At 47.5% G+C, this 11,568-nt stretch overlaps 1 protein-coding gene across 1 annotated transcript in view; it reads right to left on the reverse strand.

Annotated features, from left to right (window-relative positions):
• Window positions 1-406, reverse strand: part of LOC106900841 (nuclear receptor coactivator 1-like) — a gene marked incomplete at its 3' end in the record, with an annotated part of 165,382 nt that extends 164,976 nt beyond the window's left edge. The window contains exon 1 of the mRNA XM_014963045.1: window positions 120-406. The remainder of the gene's footprint in view (window positions 1-119) is intronic.
• Between the last annotated feature and the right edge of the window lie 11,162 nt (window positions 407-11,568).

Consider the following 11,568-nt stretch of genomic DNA (forward strand, 5'->3'; position numbering starts at 1 on the left):
CGTGCGGTGCCGGCCCTCGCCAGACACACCCCCGGCCCTGCGCGGCGGGGCAGCGGGGCGACCCGGCCGTCCTCCCTCTCTTTTCCCTTTCCCTCCCCTTCCCTCCGGGCGCCACTCACCTGCCGCCGCTGCCTGGGTGACAGCCGCCTCCCCCCCCGCCGGGGCTGAGGCCGCGGAGCTCAACGGGCAACGCGACAGCGACTCCCCCGGCCGAGGCGGCGGGGGCGGCCCCGGGGGGGGGAGGATGGCTCGCAGCAGCCCCCCGCCGCGATGGCGGTGGCGAAGAGCGCTGGGGCTTTTTTTGGGGGGCCCCGGTTCCCGTTGCAGGGGCTCCCGGGCAGCCGGGGCCCCTTGCCTGGGCGGCGCGGCGCGGCTGCGGGGCTCCGGCTCGCTCGCCGCTCTCCCTCCCCGCGGGACGGGGCGGAGCTGGGCAGGGAGAGACGAGGGGGGCGGTGTCGGAGGAGGCCGCCGCGGCCCGGCCCGGATCCCTCCTCCTCCTCCTCCTCCTCCCTCTCTCTCCCTCTCCCTCAGTCGCTGCTGGCCGCCATCTTCCCTGCCTTCCACCCCCCCAGCACACACACAGCGGCCCGGGCGGAGGCGATGGGGAGGCCGCGGCCCCTCCGCTGTCGCCCCCCGGGAAGGGGCAGGGGGAGGCGGGCGCCATCTTAGCGGCTGAGGGGGGCGGCCGGGGCCTGGGGGGCACCGATGGCGCCGAGCCCAGGGGTGACGGGGGACCTGCCTCCCCAGCTGGGGACCCCTCTGCTGCCATCCCCACAGTAGCCCTCCCCATCCCCTCACACCTCTCCGGGCTGTCCCACCACGTCAAACTCAGGCCCCCACTGTGGGGCTGGGCTTGACCAAGGTGAAGAGGCCTCCATTGGGTTCGGGTCTCCTCATCCCACTGATCTGTCAAGAGCTGCTGTCACATTCTTTCTCTCTTTCTCAATCCTCTTCCCCCAATGAGGCTTTGAGGAAGAGTTAAGGGCCCACATCTTTATTCTTGTTCTCTCTCCGGGCATCAAAAGGGCTGAAATGTGCCTTGGATTAGCTGGGAACACTGACACGAAGCTCAGTAAGTGGCGTGGGGTGACAAGATGGCCCCACGCAGACCTTGACCCACTGTTTGGTCTCCTCGCTGTCACTTTTGGCCATTTCCACGCAAAGCAGTGCAGCACATGGACCAGTCACAATTGCCCTGTGAACTGTATTATCGTATTCAGGCTGTATCTAGTTACATTATTCATCCTCTCTGTGGAACTGTGAAATCCCCTAACACCTCGTGTCACAAGGCAAAACAACTCAATGGGTTGAATAGTTAAAATAAACCAGAGCTTCAGGTGGCTCGTTTTCCTCCGTGGGGGCTCTTTATTCCCCAGGGGTTTGAGAGTGCCTCTGTTACAACAAAACAAATTGGCCTTAAAAGGCCTGGTCAAACACACAGCATGGCAAATCTGCCTGGTGCGGTCACCCCTGTTGTCCTCTGATCTGGATTTTTGTCTTCCTCAGAAACCTGCACTTTTCCTGGGGTCCACACAGTTGCCTCTGAGGTTCTCTGCTTCCCAGAAAAACCCCATCCAAGCTGTATTTCATAACTGCCTCCTTATCTCTGGAGCACCTGTGAAGGGGATGGGCAGGATAAGCCCGAGTTAACCCTTTGGCAGGTAATGGGCCAGGGGATATTGATCACAGGCTTGTGTTTTCTGACATTTTGAGATCGATAAGGCTTTTCCTGGGCTATTTTATATGCATTCCAACCTAGTTAGCTGTAGGTGTTCTTATATAGAGAATGCCGCATGTTTTGTGCATCTTCAACTAGACAAATAGTTAGTAAACTCTTTTTAGAAGAATTTGTGCGCAAATGAAAGCATCTAAACGAGCAGGGAAGCGGTGGAGAAACAAGACAGAGGAGAGCAGCGACCTGAAATCATGCACCCACAACAAATCCTCTGCTGCAAAACTCACGCTGTTCTCGAGGTAACGAAGGAATGCTTCTGATTCTCCTTTAATTGCATTCTTGGTAGGGGCTGAGGCAACATTAACAGCCGCTGCATGCTGCTGCATGACCCTTGGTTGCAACACATCTAGGTGGAAGTGCTAATAGATTCCTTCTGGTCCTGTTCACTTTGTGACAGCAGCGAGGGAAGGAAGCTGTGGAAAAGTCCTGGAGTCTTCCCCGCGCTGCCAGCTCTCCACTGCCTCTGCAGGCTATGCCCACTTTGCTTTTATTCAGGCAGAAAATGCTCAGCCTTCACAACTAATACAGAGCTTGACGTTAGAATATTTCCCTTCCGTGAATTCCTCACGAGAAAGTAATATATGAGCTAATCTCAGGCGGTAGGGACATTGTAAGTTTTCAGTGATATTAGCACTGAGAAGCATAAAACCATTTTTATTACTTTAATCTGCAAGTTAATTTTTAAATGGAATGCACGTATAAACAATGCAATTTTTAAGTACATTACAGAGCTGTCAGGCTTTGACAATTTAAATGAATGAGACTTCAAAACGTATTATGAAAAAGATTAAATGTCTCATTGAAATACACACGGAATAAAAATGAAATCCATCAGCAAAATGAGATTATTTCAAAACTTCCTAGAATTAAATCCAAAAGAAAGGCCTCTCCCACCAGGTAAGCGGTACCACGGCGGGTGAGACTTTATCTGAGAACAGCTTTAATTTCCAAATGCCTTCAAATGACAAATAATCTACTGTTGTTAGATCTTTCTAGCCTGAGCACTTTGTAAAACAAGATGATGTGATTATCTTCATTTTACATACACAAAGCAGTGTTTAAGAGGTCTAAGTAGAGGTCAAGCAACAAGTGAGAGATGGAACCTCCAACCAAAACAGCATCAAGGTCTCCTGGTTGTCCTATTCCATGCCGTAAATGCTCCGTGTGACACTGTCACTTGTAGCCCACTTTTCTGTACAACTTCCTTGGGCTAAAGGCCATTTTCAGGCTTTATTTCAGTTTATGAAGCAGGCTATTTTAAGAGTTTCTTGTAAGCTGCAAGTAGCCACAGTACAGTCGTTAATCTAAGAAGGCAAAATTAATAGTATGGAGTTCTTTAAAGCGTCTTGGCCAAACTCAGCATTGTAATAAGTAATAAATAATTGCTTTGATGATAGTATTGCCTCTACTTAATACGCATAAGGCTCTTTAGAGCTCCACAGAACTTCTGAACTGCTTCATGCTGAGCTTTGAGAAGTGCTGAGCTCCTCCATGACTACTGACTTACTTGCCCCCTAAAAATGTTAACAGAAATATCTGTTAACAGAAAGATTGGCCTAAATAGAGGGGGTTGAATAGGAATGCTGGGGTGTGGGAGCACCGGGAGGAACAAATGGCAGGAGAAGGGTACAAGAATGGCATTTAACGATGGCATCTGGACTAGCAGGTCTCCAGGATTGCAACCTGCATCTGCCTGTGTGGAGCCTCTCTCCCTGCAGGCAGGCAGAGAGTGAGGAGGAGGAAGGTCTCTCCGGAGGGTGAAGCATCTCTACCAGTTCCTATGATAACTAAAAGCCAGCACCTGGAAGAACTGAGACCTGAGGATGAATATCTGAAAGGAGGTTGTAGAGAGGTAGGGGTCGGTCTCTTCTCCCAAGGAAGAGGCGATGGGATAAGAGGAAATGGCCTCAAGTTGTGCCAGGAGAGGTTTAGGTTGGATATTAGCAAAAAATTCTGCACTGAAAGTATTGTCAAGGCTTGGAAGAGGCTGCTCAGGGCAGTGGTGGAGTTGCCGTCTCTGGAGGGATTTAAAAACCAGGCAGACATGGTGATGAGGGACATGGGTCAGTGGTGGGTTTGTCAGTGTTGGGTTGATGGTTGGACTTCATGGTCTGAAAGGTCCCTTCCAACCTGGACAATTCTATCATTCTATGGTCTCTTGTCCTCCAGCTTATCCTGCGATGAGACAGAGTCCTGGACACAAGCCCTTCGGCACCTAAAGGGTCTACCTGGACACCACATGGTGCTTCTGAGCGTGCGTGAGAATGGGATTGAAATCAGCTTTATTTTAATTTTTATGTTTTACTTTCATTTCTTTCCACCTCCTCAGGTCTGCAGGTGTGCTATGATGCGGCCGCTGTTGTTTCCTGCACAATAGTCCTTTTGGGGGTGCTCAAGATGGCCAAAAGATACCAAGGTTTGAGTTTTTATGCAGCAGAGACTGCATTTCACTAAAAAAAAGCAGCTTCGATCCAGGAGCAGGATGCTTTTAACACACTGGTTTAACACCTTTTCTGAACTTTTACAACTTTGCAAAGGGGCTTGAGCTGAAATTAATGCACAGCGCCATTAAGGTTAATGAGTTGTTGCGCACTCAGACACCTCCTTGGGTCTGTGTGAGCACCTTGGTCGAGCTGGAGAGCCCGGCTGGGAGGAAATCCTTCCCCAGGATGGTTGTTGGAGGCAGCTCCTGCTCCCAGCACCCGCTTGCTTGCTGGGGGAAGCCTTAATGAAAAGCAGCTCATCAGCAGTTACGTAACCTAATGATAATCCGGCTCAGGCCGGGCAATACTTAAAGCCACAGCGTCTCTCTGCCGTGACCTATTTTATGCTCGATGCAAGGGCAAAAAGTATGTGGTTTGTAACTTTGCTTGGGTCTTTCACCGCCGAGTTGTCGTCCGTCAGGAGGAAAAAAAGCCCTCCCACCCCCCCTCAATCCCCCCCATCCACGCACGTTTCTTCTGCCTTCCCGGCTGCAAAGCAACCGCTTCGGATTTGTCGGTGGCTTTTTATGGTATGGGCTCCAAGCACGGGCACGGAGAGAGCAAATTGTAAACAATTAAAAGGAAAGCGCTTTATGTTCTGCGGGAAACTCGGCAGATTTTAATTTCGGCTTCAGAAGCTGCAGAGGGTCCCGGGGCGGGGGGGGGGAGTGTTGCAGAACTCTTCTAATGCCATGTAGAACCACACAGAAAAGCTTTTGTGTTTTTATTAGACCTCAGAGAACAAAAAATGTATGCTTCCACATTCCAGGGTCATATTTACATTTGACTTAAGAAATTCATTAAGACGGCACTGGCGTAACTCAAACTTGGACGACTGGCCAGCCCCCTCTAATCAGGGGTTTTTTTTTACCTCTCAATCTGCAGAAGTATCAACAAGAGATTAAAGGCAGAGTTGTTGATTCAGATCTCAGCATTTAATCTGACCACAGATGGTGTCAAAAGAGGGACAGCCATGCAAAATAGCAACAGATTTTTTTTCCCTAAACAATTGCTTTTTTGTTTAATAAAGATAGAGAACAAGTGGCCAAATTTAAAATACAGAGGAAATCTCAGTTTTCTACAGTTCCTCTCCTAGAGAGCTCTGAAGCATTATTAATGGGCTGGTTTCTGTTAATGATTAATAATGTGTTTATATTTATGTACTTAACTAAAGTTATTATTGTTACTATTATTAATTCCCATCTTTCGTAGGATAAATATTCCATTCCTTATAACACTGGACGAGCTAATGACAGGGCTGGTTGCAAAAGGAGGTTGAAGTGTTGTACTGACTGGAGGAAATACAGCCTGTTACACGTAGGTATACTCATTTTGGATGACACTTGTGCTTACTCAGAACCCTGTTGTTTTCAAATGGGTGACACCAAAGCTTGATATTTACTACCACAAGGAAAGCCCTGCACAAATATACTGTCACACACGGTGCTTCATGCCGACAGATTCCTAGAGAGGATCATGTGGATCTGCTGATCTTTTATGGGGTGAAAAAGTTGCTTGAGCTAATTCAGAATGTTTTTTAAAAACTGGTTTTTTTTTTAATGCCCAGCGTTAGACAGGTTAAGGTCAGAAATGAAATGACTTTCTTTAAAAGCTATACAAAACTTCGTGTCAGCAGAAATATTTCGTGACATTTCAAAGGAAAAAGAATAATTTAAAAAATCGTGGTGAGCGTGTTTGTTGGCTTTTGAAACATCTTCCTGGGGAGCCTGCAACCAAAACACTGCTGCATTGTACTAGCATTTAAGAAACAGAAAGTGGAACTAAATGTAGATTATTAAAATAGTGTGGCTGATTATAAACTCTAAAGGGAAATCATGTAACCTCATTTCCTTATCTCATCTGAGCAAAAGGCTAAAAAAAAAATGGGGGGTGGGGAAATAAATACACTTTTTCGGTTTTAGTCATCTCAAGTATTACTAATCACAGAAGTAAAATACATATTTAAATGCATTTAAATATGCTTCAGAGCCCTTCAAAGCGGAGTCATTAGATGTGAAGGAGTTGGTTCTAGATGATTAAGGATTAATGGGTGAAGGTACCCAGCCCTGGGTCAGATACCACCTGTATGTGGGATTCAACACCGCTTCTCATGTGCTTGGCCAACGGGATAATACTGAATAGAGATGAAAAGAGTGTTTTCTCCTTCTTTCCTGACAGTATATTTCTTCTTGTTGGTTTTCAGGTGGCCTGTGTAGAAGAGAATTGATTGTTTCAGTCCGTTGGTAAGTGGAATGATAACCCCCACCGGAGTTGGTGTAACTTGCCCTTTTTTGGCAGTCGCGCAGGAGACACCAAGTGCTGAACAGGGAATAAAGCAGAGCTGTTCTCTAACCCTATAGAGATGATCCCACTGAGAACCCCCTCTATTTACTCATCTGCACTTAAAGACTGTCAGTTTTATTCAGACATCTACTCCGTCTGTGAAATACTTTTCCTTAACCTACTTTTAATTCCTTTGAAGTATCATCTGCTTCACTAGTTTGAAGAGCACTAAAGCCCTCGTGCAGCCAATAGGCACTTAAGTGCTTACTTTAAAACCCATGAGTAGTTCCATGAGGAACACCAGACCTGCCGCTGTTAGACAGATCTGTCAGTCCATCTGTTTCACTGCCTTGTTTCCAACAGGGTGCAACACCAGTTCCTGCTCCTGCACCTCCATCTCCCTCCTCTCAGTGCATTTGAATCATCGAATCATAAAATAGTTTGGGTGGGAAAGGACCTTTAAAGGCCATCTAGTCCAACCCCCTGCCCTGGGCAGGGACACCTCCCACCACACCGGGTTGCTCCAAGTCCCCTCCAACCTGGCCTTGAACCCCTCCAGGGATGGGGCAGCCACAGCTTCTTGGGGCAACCTGGGCCAGGCTCTCACCACCCTCACACCAAAGAATTCCTTCCTAATATCTAGTCTAATTCTCCCCTCTTTCAGTTTAAAACCATTCCCCCTTGTCCTATGACTCCCTTCCTTGATCAAGAGTCCTCCCCATCTGTCCTGGAGCCCCTTGAGGGACTGGAAGGGGCTCCAAGGTCTCCGCGGAGCCTTCTCTTCTCCAGGCTGACCCCCCCAACTCTCTCAGCCCCCCCTCCCAGCAGAGGGGCTCCAGCCCTCCCAGCATCTCCGGGGCCTCCTCTGGCCCCGCTCCAGCAGCTCCATGTCCTTCTGCTGTTGGTGGCCCCAGAGCTGGAGGCAGCACTGGGGGGGGGTCTCCCCAGAGCGGAGCAGAGGGGCAGAATCCTCCCCCTGGTCCTGCTGGGGATGCAGCCCAGGGGGTGGGGGGCTTGCTGGGCTGCCAGCCCACGTTGCTGGCTCGTGTTGAGCTTTTCACCCACCAACACCCCCAAGTCCTTCTCCTCGGGGCTGCTCTCCATCCATTCTCCACCCAGCCTTTGCTGGTACTGGGGACTGCAGTGTTAGGAAGAGGATTGATGCTACCACAGCAACTTCCCCACTAATTGGGGATCTTCCGTCACCACGGGTACCACCACCATCCCTTCCACCACCGGTGCTGACACCCCACAGCAATCACCAGGTTTCTGTTGTCTCTGTCCCTATCTCTAGAAGTTTAACACAAAATCTTTCCCATTGCCTAGCCATTAGGAGTGGCGCTGCACTTTGAAGCATGAGGTGGAAGAAAAAAAAACATTTTTTTTCCAAAAAACTTCATTGGCCTTTTCTATGCACGTCCTGGGTATCTTGTTATCCTCAAAAATGCCTCAGCCTGCCTGGGGTCTGCTAAGCTCTTGGCCTCTGTGAAATCCTGTGCAGTTAATTAGGTCCTTACTTGTACCAGAGACCCCTGCAGAGGCAGATGCTTTAACCTGGATAACGGATGCACCAGAAGTGATTAGAAATGCAAGAGAAAACAGGGGAAGCAGTCAAGGAGAGAAGAAAGAGGTGAAGGTGGTGCTTCAGGAATACAAAATGCAGGATAAACGGGAAGCGGTATTTGTGGTTAAAGGGGATGAGTTCTCTGTCATTTCAGATCACCAAAGGGAAGATTGGTACCCCTGTCACAACCTGAAATTTATAGATCATGAACAAAACGTTCTCCATTTTGTCCTCCACAGGTAGCGCAGAAGAAGAACGAAGAGCCATTGAATATTAAATGCTTTCTCTGTTTTTGTGGCTTTTCTATCACCATTTGTATTTAGTTAATAATATTCCTTATTGGCCAACTGCTATGGGTGAAATCAGAAGCAAAAAAGGAACTGGAGCAGAGCGAGGGCAGGGAAAGCAGATCCAATTTGAAGCAATTCCGTCAGAAGCGAAAAGGAACTGGAGCAGAGCGAGGGGAGGGAAAGCAGATCCAATTTGAAGCAATTCCTGCCTTAAATGTGGCTGTTTCTGTTGGTGCAGGTCCTTCCTCATGTGGATAATTGTAGCCCCCTCCGCTGCTTTGAAGAGGAGAGAAAGTTGGTGCAATGGATCATTAATGTTAACACTTCAGGATGCTGCAGTTTCTGAGCTCATGGAAAGGTACGATGTTGGGGTTAAAAATGGTAATAAACTGACTTGGAGGGGTTATCCTTATCCCAGCTAATTGAAAATTAGTGTAAATGAGAGAAATTATAACGTAGCTTAGACATCCAAGTCACCGGAGATGTGAATGGAGAATACCACAACCTTAGGTTAAATGGAATGTAAAATCCCAAAATGCAGCGATAACCGAAACCAGAATTAAACCACGTTTAGATCACAGCTTTCTCTTTTTGAAACCAAGGATCTTTCCTGAGAAACAGAAACCTGTAGGTTTAGCAATACAAGACTTCCCCGCAGTGGCAACAGGGCAGCAGGGTGCCCCGCTCTTGCATCACAAAAAATACTTTGCTTTTTCTTTTTTTTTTTGGATAGTAAAGTCCAGCAAAAATGTGGCCCCTCAGTGAAGGAAATATTTACAGCCTGGACTCAGGACTGGGTTGGGTGTAATAGCATACAACATTCTGAAAGGCCCGAGTGATACTGGTTTATGAGCTGAAAGTTATTAACTCCTTCTGTATAGAAACTCAACCCCAGAACTGCCTCAATTAGGTGGTACCACACATCATCTTCAGTCACCACAGATGTCAAATTTAGGAATCAAATGAAACTTTAACAATATTCTAAATATTATTGTTTCATTATTATTTATTATTATTAATATTTATTTCTTATTATGTAACAATATTGGGATCATAAAACATGGACAAAATCAACAGAAATGTGCAAATTTTGTACAAGAAAAAGCATTAAAACTGGGGAATCTCATTATCATTGCTACAGCTTGTACCCAAATGCAACTGTTTGCTGTTGAGATCACCGATAACGCAGCAGGCTCCCTCAGTAATCGCCTCCAACCACAAAAATACCTGTCAGCATGAACATATATTATGTAAAAACTGATGTCCACATTGATTTAAATTCCAATCCTGGAAATGAAATGGGACCACATTATTAAGAGACGTGTGAGCTAAGGTAATATGTGTACCAAAAAAAAAAAAAGACTCCTGGGTAATGTATGTGTGGGCAAACTGCACTGGCATTAGCCCAGGTGATTTACCAGTCACTGTGGCCCATCAATATTAAAGCTTAACAGCTTGGTAACAGTGTGTCAACAGATTTAGAAATACACTGTGAAAATGGGATTAAATAGGTCCTAGTAAATAGGACCCAAACGTTGCCGGCTCATGTTGAGCTTCTCATCCACCACCACCCCCAAGTCCTTCTCCTCAGGGCTGTTCTCCATCCCTTCTCCACCCAGCCTGGCTTTGTGCTTGGGATTGCCCCAACACACATGCAGGACCTTGCACTTGGCCTTGTTGAACTTCATGAGGTTTGTACAGGCCCATCTCTCCAGCCTGTCCAGGTCCCTCTAGATGGCATCCCACCCCTCCGCGTGTTGAGTTGTCCCATCCATCTTCAACGCCAAGAGCCCCTGGGCAAGCTGCCCTCTTGAGAAGTATCTTGACTCTTCAGGGGGAACCCTGTGCAGCCAGGTCTCTAATTTCCACCCCACCAGCAGGTTTCTTAGCACCAGAGGACACACATCCCTGCCTCAATTCCTCCAAGTCGCACGCCTCAGACTGCAGAAGTTCTCTTCCGTGGGGTTGGTGGTGTGGGGATGGATTCGGAAATGATTGGGGAGCATTTGGGCACCATGAGGGTAGAGACACAACGGAGGACAGAAGCGAAGAGTGGGGAAAAGAAATAGTGAGAACTCAGAAGAATTAAAGGTCAGTCGGAAAAGAACTGCATCTCATGGAGAGCATTTTAAAGGAGCAGAGGGATGAAAAGCAGTCTGAAGACAACACATTAAATGAGGAAAATTGCAACAACAAAGAAGTGGAGAATAGAAAGAGAAAAAGAAGGAAAGCCCGAAGGGGCCGTAAAGTGATTCTTTAGTTTTATGGAGACTTTTCCACTTCTTTATTCAATTTTTTGAATGCAAGTTTTATTAGTGGTTTTGGCTCTGCCCTCGCAAACAAATGAGGCAGCGCTACCAACAGCAGCCTGGGAGGAGGTGAGATGCTCTTGGAAGAGGCACATCATCCTTTTTTCTCCTTCTGAGAAGCTGGCTGGGTTAACCCCACTGCTGGGAAGATCTGCCAAGGGGCCGCGGATGCTGGTATTTAGAGTTGTTGATTGGCTTCTTAGAAAGCAAACCCTTGCTCTGGACAGTCTCTTTTTTCGCAGCGTTTACCTCGCTGAAAAGACAGAGAAAATACTGTAAGAAAAGGCTGACACAATTCCATTACTGGTGTGATGCCTCCTCATGGGAAAGAGCTCGTTGATATTACACTGGCTACGAAGTAAAAATTAATTATGGTTGGACTCAATGGTCTCTTAGGTTTTTTCCAACCTAAATGATTACATAAATAGACTATGCAATAGCGAATAAAATACAGATTATAAACCCAGCACTGTACAGTTGGAAATGTCCACGTATCAAATATTTCTTTGCCTCACAGTTTTGTGCATCGTTTGGAACCACATTGATAAACGTGGTTTGGGATATTTGGGGAAATTCTGCTGCTGGAGGGTTACGCCAGAGGATATTACCTAAATTAAGAGTACAGGGCTTGGGTTTTGTGTGTGCTGGGAAGGAGAGGAAGAGGCTCTTCATGTTTTGCTCAGCAAAGGAGGCCAGAGATTGTCCTGGGAGGAGCCTGTGATGTTTTTTGCTGCAAAGAGCTGAGGCATCAGCTCACAGGAGTCGGGCAGGTTTAGTGTTGGAAGGACAGGGCTGGGAGCTGGGGATGGCAATTGTGGACGTGGCTACGCTGCAGATGTGACCTGAAAGTCTGAGAAAGTCGCTGAAGTTGCCTGTATCTGTCTCCTCACTGGTAGAACTGGGG

Source organism: Calidris pugnax, unplaced genomic scaffold (genome assembly GCF_001431845.1).
Source record: "Calidris pugnax isolate Ruff unplaced genomic scaffold, ASM143184v1 scaffold450, whole genome shotgun sequence".
NCBI lineage: Eukaryota > Metazoa > Chordata > Aves > Charadriiformes > Scolopacidae > Calidris > Calidris pugnax.